Source organism: Pinus tabuliformis, chromosome 4_1 (assembly GCF_031772625.1).
Source record: "Pinus tabuliformis cultivar Carrire ecotype Pingquan chromosome 4_1, CPIR1, whole genome shotgun sequence".
NCBI classification, from domain to species: domain Eukaryota; kingdom Viridiplantae; phylum Streptophyta; class Pinopsida; order Pinales; family Pinaceae; genus Pinus; species Pinus tabuliformis.
The window spans coordinates 741,987,299-741,995,298 of record NC_142303.1 but is presented as its reverse complement, the minus strand read 5'-3'; positions in this window follow the sequence as shown (position 1 = coordinate 741,995,298).

Genomic DNA, 8,000 nt, shown 5'->3' with positions numbered 1-8,000 from the left:
GGTTAAACCAATCAACACATTTTAGAAAGATTCATACATGCTCATACAAATTATTCCATACATGTGTGCATAAGAAAGCAGATACATATGCCATTTAGAGTAAACAAGACAACTGGAATAGAATATAACATATGCATGAAATTTGTTGGCTTTTATTATACAAAGAAGTCTAATTTCTAGTCATACAAGACATCCATGTACACCCACTAACCCAAACAGTGGAATGTTACAGCCACATCTACCTGCTCCTACAAAGAGATGTACTAGCTTCGTGTAGTGGAGAATCCAAGGCGTGTTACAATACTGTCCAAGCTCTCTCCAGGATAGTATTATCAGAAGCTTATCTGACCAAAAGAATGAGTTATGAGGTTCCATTTATAGCAAAGGGTGGGGTGAACCTTGACATTCCACTTTGTATTGACACTTGAACTTCCACTTGACATGACGTTACATTACAATGCACATGTCCTCATGTGAGATGAAATTCCTTGAGAAAGACATGCCAGACATCAATAACACTCGGTCCATTGAGGTGAGACCAACTCTTTGACATGCTTGTGATAGTGATGTTGGTGAGCTGATGCCAAGCTTGGTCGTCTGTGATTGTGTGCATGCACCTCATGGTGACATCTTGCTAAAGCGATCTCTTGCCTCTGTTGCATTTGGTGCACTGGTATGGCTCCTTCATCCATCTCATCTGCTAACATGCGCATGGTCTTCCTAGGTGCGGCTGAACCGGAAACATACTGATGCATAGTGTCTGTGTTGATATTCAAGTGTGTGATGGTGGTAATGCAAATCAACTTACCAAAGTACATGTTCAGCTCCAGTTGGACTTGCTTCTTGTCTTCGCCTTGGCAAGTGTGCTAAATGGGTTGGATTGCATGTGTGCGCACAATGATATGCATGTTGTTGAATCCCTTGCATGCGATCAACAACATTGATCACCATGTCTGCTCCGTGCCAAGTGTTGGGATAGATATATAACTTGTACAGGCACAATTTCATCCGTGAGTGAATGTTTCACCCACTATTTTTAATGTTCATACTGCAACTCATTCGTTTGTCCATTCAGCTTCATGTTTTTCCTTGAGTTGCTGCTTCAGCACATGGAACTCGTTCTTTGTTCCATTCTCTATATTCATGTGATCTTCATGTCGCACCATCACCTCATAGCCTAAGTGTCCAAAGTTGCTTTCATCATCAATGGATCTGCTTGAGCTTGCAACTTTTTTTTCCTATGTGTTTTCAAAAAACTTTCTCTTGCATTCGTTGCATTCATTGCATTCGATATGTTGTCATCAGTTGTTGTTCATGATGTTGATTGATCTGATGTTGTTGATGTCATATCTTGATGTCGTCTACGAGAAAGTTGATATCTTCATGAGTAGGCAAGCTCATAGACATTTGATTGACTACATCTCCAGGTGTGCTCTGAACAGTGTCTTCGACTCTTCTCTCTTGGAAACCAATGTACCTACACTTTTGAGAGGCAAATGAACACCTACAGTACCAGGAGACATGGAAACACTCATGGCAAGCAATCTGTCAGTAGAAAACCAAAATGAACTTGAGAACTGACTTGCAGCTTACCTATGTGACTAGTCACGAAGGTTGCACAATTTCGATCAGGAGGTCTACGAAGACTGCACTAGGAATAGTGTGTGATGTTGGGAGACTAACTAGCTAATGGAATTATGTAATGCATAGTCCTGTCTGGCTACTGACTGCTTGATTTGCACAATGCATAATCTCAGCTGGCAATGGTTTCAGGTTCAGTGACTGCATTGCGTAATTTTCTGGGCCAATAGTCACTGTCCCCCACAAATGTGCAAAAAAGTCCTTTAGGACAAACACTAGAACAAATGTGCATTTCCTGAGAGGAAGATAAAGGCTTCCCTCTCAGAATTGCGAAATGTTGTCTGAGTGAAGGCAGAGTCTGGGCAAAGGCTTCCCAGAGTCGCCGACAGGAAAATGAATGCGAATGTGAGTGTGAATGCATGATGATACTGAGTGTGAGAATAAGTGAATGATCATGCATGCAAATGGTGAATGACAGATTCAAAAAATGGAACAACATGCATGTGGGTGAGGCGAGTCACTGAGTCAGCGACCATTCATGAAAAATTGTTTCTTGCATGCGACGGTAGTGACATGTTGACAAAAACTAAAACCGTGCTAGGATAAGCTAGAATGTATTGAAATGATAGCAAGTGCTCACTAAAATAAAGCAGACATTGCTCACCCAAGCGAAAACACAGAAAGCGACAAAAATACAACACAAGGGATGGAAGGCGGGCTTATCCCAAAGCAACTGAGTTGAACATGCCTACTACTCCTAGATGTGATGTGGGATATCAGAGCTGTAAGATTGATGTGATGAATGAGATTTGCAGTGTCTGATTCATGAGTTTTTATAAAATCGAGGTTGTGACATGCGTGCCACAAATCTAGGGAAAGAAACACTTAGTGGGAGGTTTCTAAAATGATCCTTGCATGTAACCTCCAACTTCTAATAATGTTTCCCTGAAATATTGGATGCCTTTTCATTCTTCCTTGGGAGAAGTAGCCCATGCATGGAAGTCTATTTTTCTTCATTCCGGAGGGAAACGGCAAACTCAACTGCACATGCAAGAGGTTGTTCAACTGCTGGGAGAAAATGTGCATTTATGAATTGAAGGCAGGTTGGCTATCCATGAGATTTGTGCAATTTCTTGGCAGAGCAACTTACTGTTGTCCAGATTTGCACAAATTTTGGGCTGAGTAGCCCTGCTGGGGAAAATTTCAAAATTTTCACTGTGAGTGTTAATTTCCAGAATTGCGCAATTTTGGAGCCCAGCGAGATGCCATTCAAGATTAGGCAATTTCTGGAGGGAAGGTTGGCTTCCCTTTAGAATTCCCAATTTCTTGGGGGAGCTCCTTAGCCTGTAGTTGGACCTAGTCCAAGTGATCAGCCTATGAGGGGAATGCATCGAGATGTGATCGAGAGGTTGCCTTTGTGCAAGAGAAACACTGAAGCTTTTAAACCTGATGAAGCAAGACAAGATATTGTGGAAACTTGGTAGGGAGGATCCAAAACGAGGCTAAGGCAAAATTTGGAGGGTGGTTGTAGCCACTACAACACTTGGAAACACACTGGTAGAACTCCAGCTCTCTAAATGGATCTTTTTCATGAAAAGAAAGTTTAACACCTCTGGAAGTATTGTTCATCTCTCAACTCATCTTCACTTCACACTAGCTTGATTGTAGGATATAAAATTTTCCAATCCCTTGGTTAATTAGTACAAATTCCAAGCCAAGGAAACACATTTGTTTCGATTGGGGTTGAGGGGTATATAGGTGCACAAGAAATATAGTCGTCAGAGTCTTAGTTTCATCTCTCATGTTACTCCACTGCCAGTAGACCTAGACAGTACCCCGGCAGAGTCACATAGGAACACAAGCCTGGATACGTTGCCAACGAGCTTGTTCAGTACCCCAATGAAGTTATTTGCATCACCTCCCTGCAAAGGAAGCCTTTCTGTTCTTTTGCCTTATTCATTTTTTATTTTGATTTTTTTTTTTTTACTTTTTAATTTATTCATTTTTCATTTTTTCAATTGTGCATAACACTTATTCATTTCAGAGGTAGAAGATGGATCTCAACTTATTGAGAGAAGAACAGGTTGTTCCAGCAGAGAAGTAGTTTATTATATTTCTGACGTGCATATTAAGGTTTTCCCCCTGACGTTAGTCTACCTGACTGAGCTAACAAGAGGTTAACCGAGAAACAACCAACTAGAGAAGGTGACACTAGTTAGCACACAAACGCTATGTTTTCACCAAGGACCAATTCGAACAATAGATATTTTTCTTCGATGTATTGTGGACTAAACGTAAAAAGCTCTTCATACATAGTCAAGATGACAGATAACCATGTAGTGATAGTTATACAAGCCCTCTTGTACTTCACCTAGCTCATTTCAAGAGTCATACATGGTTTCATACAAAACTAACCTAGGAACGAAGCAAGCGAACTAACAAACAACAAAGCAAGGAAAGATAAGAAGAAAAAGTGAAAGCAAAGAAATTAATCAAACAAGCAAGAGACAAACAAAAAAATAAGTGAGTAAGCAAACAAGAATGCAATGAAACCGACTGAAAGCAAACACTACTCCTACCCCTAACACTAATGGTGCATGGAACTGATCACATGAAGTGATATTTCCAATTTAGGCACTGACGCATTGGTTGACCCATGTTGGTGAAGGTTTGGTTCGCGAGCAACCTAGTTGTGTGAACCAACAAGCAAGAAAGATATAACAATGAAGACAACCACACTTCATGTTTCAAAGTTCCCACATGACATAAGTGAGTGCAAGTGCATGATGAGCAGTCCATGGACTTATCATAGTGTTCTGTGACACTGCGTGCAACTTTGAAGCATAAGTACACTCTTGACTGTGACATGAAAGAAAACGAAAGAAACAAAGACAACTTGTGTCGTGAAAGAGTACTTGCATGTAGGATTCCTCCAATGCATGAGTGATGGGATTGTGTAATTCAAGTGGAGGAAGTACGATCTGTGTGTGAGGTGGATATTTAATGCATACATATGAGTGATGAGGAGCCTTGGGTGATTGAACAATTTCATGATCAGAAGTGAGACTAACACCAAGAGAGCGAGGGATTGACATAACCATCAACTTGGGTTGAAGTGCCTCGATAGTCTTGGGTGTTTCAACTTCTTCATTAGATAAATGATTGTAAATTGGTGGCTTCGAAAGATCAAATGAGATAGCCATGATCATGATCAAATATGGAAACAAATGAATCATCACTGCCATGATCAGAAAAATCAATGATATCATCGACATCCTCACGATCAGATGAATCAAACAGAGTGGTAGATGAAAAACAAACAAACTCATCCTCTATGTTTGAGGAAAAGATAGATGAAATATCAAGTGGATTTTCAATGACTAACTTATCCGCTTCATTGTCGAATGATGGGCCAGCATTGGTGAATCTTGCGAGTGATCAACAATGGGTGCATCTGTGGATGAAGACACACATGCAAAATCATGGATGCTAGGTTCACCAAAGATGTTAGGAAAGAACAGAGGGGGCTCAGATGAAGGGAGTCATCCCTCGCCAAGTGTTGATGCTCAAGCTCCCACTCATAATTTTCATGAATGACAGTGCATGTTGTTTGTGCAACACCAACTCCGTCAATTGCTTGTTCCTTGTTCACAAAAAGTGCTTAGAGTCCAGAATGGGCAAACACAAGACAATATCATCCAGAGGAACACCCAAGGGCAAAGTCAGAGGGCATAGAACATAATGCATATGAGAAATCAAAGGACTCAAAACCAAATCTACACGAAAATTGAGTGAAGTGATGTTGGGAAGATGTGAAAGCTGAACAAGTGTGTGAGAATGATCCTCAACATCACTCAACAGTGGTGGATTTCTTGAATGAGGGGAAGCCGGATATGCAGTTGAGACAGTGACTGCATCAAAATGAGATTGTGCAATTCCCTCACAGAAGAATGTTAAGCGAGGATTGATCTCAAGCTTCTTCTTCAGATGGGAAAATTTCTTATGGAAATATTCGAACTGGCCCCAAAGATTGGAAAATTTCCTCTGGCTCCTCAGAGCTTGAAACTGCAAGTCAACGAAGCACTGCCAAAAATATAACCGATTCACATGGAGCCTTGTGTTTTTGTAACAGTTTTTGGTCAAGATAGTCTAGATCAAAATGATAGAAAGTGTATTCAATGAGATCACAAAAGTGCTCAAGTGAGTGCATGTAGTCAACTGATAGCCTAAGTAGCCATTAACATGGAGATTTGCGAAGTGCGTCTGTAAGCAGAAAGCTAGCCTATTCGTCAAAACACCCATCTTCCTCATGAAGCATGGAAAGAAATTCATGTAAGTACCATCATACTTGTAAGTGGATAAGAGATCGTAAAACTCCACCATGATGGAGAAATATTCACGATTCAAAAAACATCACAGAGGGATAAGAGTGCAAGAATCCATGAAAGGTATGCAAAGGTTCAAAACTCGATGAGAGGACAGAACTTGTCATTTAACCCTCCTTCTAGTGCCAGAAATGTTGACGATGTTGGACCTGTGAATAGATCAAGGGGATCTCCCCAGTAAGAAATCCCAATTAGACCTTAGACTGTTTGTCGTGGGAGTCCCAGAAATGGGTTGTATGGCAATGCCTTGACCACGATTTTGCATAGAGGCAAGTAAGATAACTTTGTTAGTAGCAAGTGCGTGACCATTGTAGTGAGTCAAGGATGGTGTATGAGAGGTTCTAACACCGGTCGGTTGAGATGAGTCTGCCTCTTAGCAACTTGTAACAGTACTTGGATGGGAACGAAACACACAAGTGAATATGCATCACAAGTTAGAAAGAAATGCAGTTAGCAATCCAAAGTGATGGTTAAACCAATCAACACATTCTAGAAGGATTCCTACATTCTCATACAACACAGTCCACACATAAGTGCATAAGAAAGAAGATACATATTCCATTTACAGTAAACAAGACAGCTGGAATAAAATAAAACATATGCATGAAACATTCTAGCTCTTATTATATAAAGAAGTGTAAGTTCCATTCATACAATACATCCGTCTACTCCTCCAAAGAGGTGTACTAGCTCCATGCAGTGGAGAAGCCAAGGCACATTACAATATTATCTAAGCTCTCTCCAAGATCGTCTTATTGGAAACTTGGCTAACCAAAAGCCTTTACAATGAGTTATGAGGTTCTATTTATAGAAAAGGGTGGAGTGACCCTTTACATTCCCCTTTATGACAATTCATCTACCCTCATGACTCTTCATCTACTCTATGAATGTTACATCCAACTATTGACACTTGAACTTCCACTTGACACAATGTTACATTACTTTTAATGTGAGACGAAATCGCTTGAGAAAACCATGTAAGGCATCACTAACACTCGGTCCATTGAGGTGACACCAACTCTTTGACATGCTTGTGACAGTGAGTTTGGTGAGATGATGCCAAGCTTGGTTGCCCCTGATGGTGTGCAAGCACCCCATGGTGACATCTTGCTGAAGTGAGCTCTTGCCTCCCTTTCATCACATTCACTAGTATGGATCCTTCATTCAAGTCGCCTCTTAACATGTGCATGGTCTTCTTGGGTATGGTTGAATTGAAAACACACTGATGCATTGTGTCCATGCTGATGTTAAAGTGGGTGATGGTGGTCATGCGCATCAACTTTTTGAAGTACAAGTTCAACTCCAATTGGACTTAGCTCTTGTCTTCGCCTTGGTGAGTCTACTAAATGGGTTGGACCGGATGCATGCACACAATGACATGCATGTTGCTAATTCCCTTGCATTCAATCAATAGAGAATCTCACCATGTCTTCTCCATGCTAGATGCTCGAATAGATCTATAACTTGTACAGGCACAGTTTCATCTGTGAGTGCATGTTGCGCCCACTGTTATTCCTGTTCATGCGGCAACTCATTCATTTGTCTATGTAGCTTCATGTTCTTCCTTGAGTTGTTGCTTCAGCACATTCAACTGCTTCTTTGTCCCATTCTCTATCTTCGCGCAATCTTCATGTCATGTCGTTACCTCATAACCTGAGTCTCCAAAGTTGCTTTCATCATCATTGGATTCTCTTTAGCTTACAACTTTGTTCCACATCTGTGTTTTCAACAACCTTTCTCTTTCATTCATTTCATTCGTTGCATTCAGTATGTTGTCGTCAATTGTTGTTCATGATGCTACTTGTTGTGATGTTTCTATTGTCATATCTTGATGTCCTCGTCTACGAACAACTTGATATCTTCCTGAGTAGGAAAGTTCATGGACATTTGATCGACTGCATCTCCAGGTGTGCTCTGAACGGTTTCTTCAACTCTACTCTCTTGGAAACAAATGTACCTACACTACTGAGAGGCTAATGAAAACTTGCAATACCTAGAGACATGGAAACTCTCATGGCAAGAAATTTGTCAGTT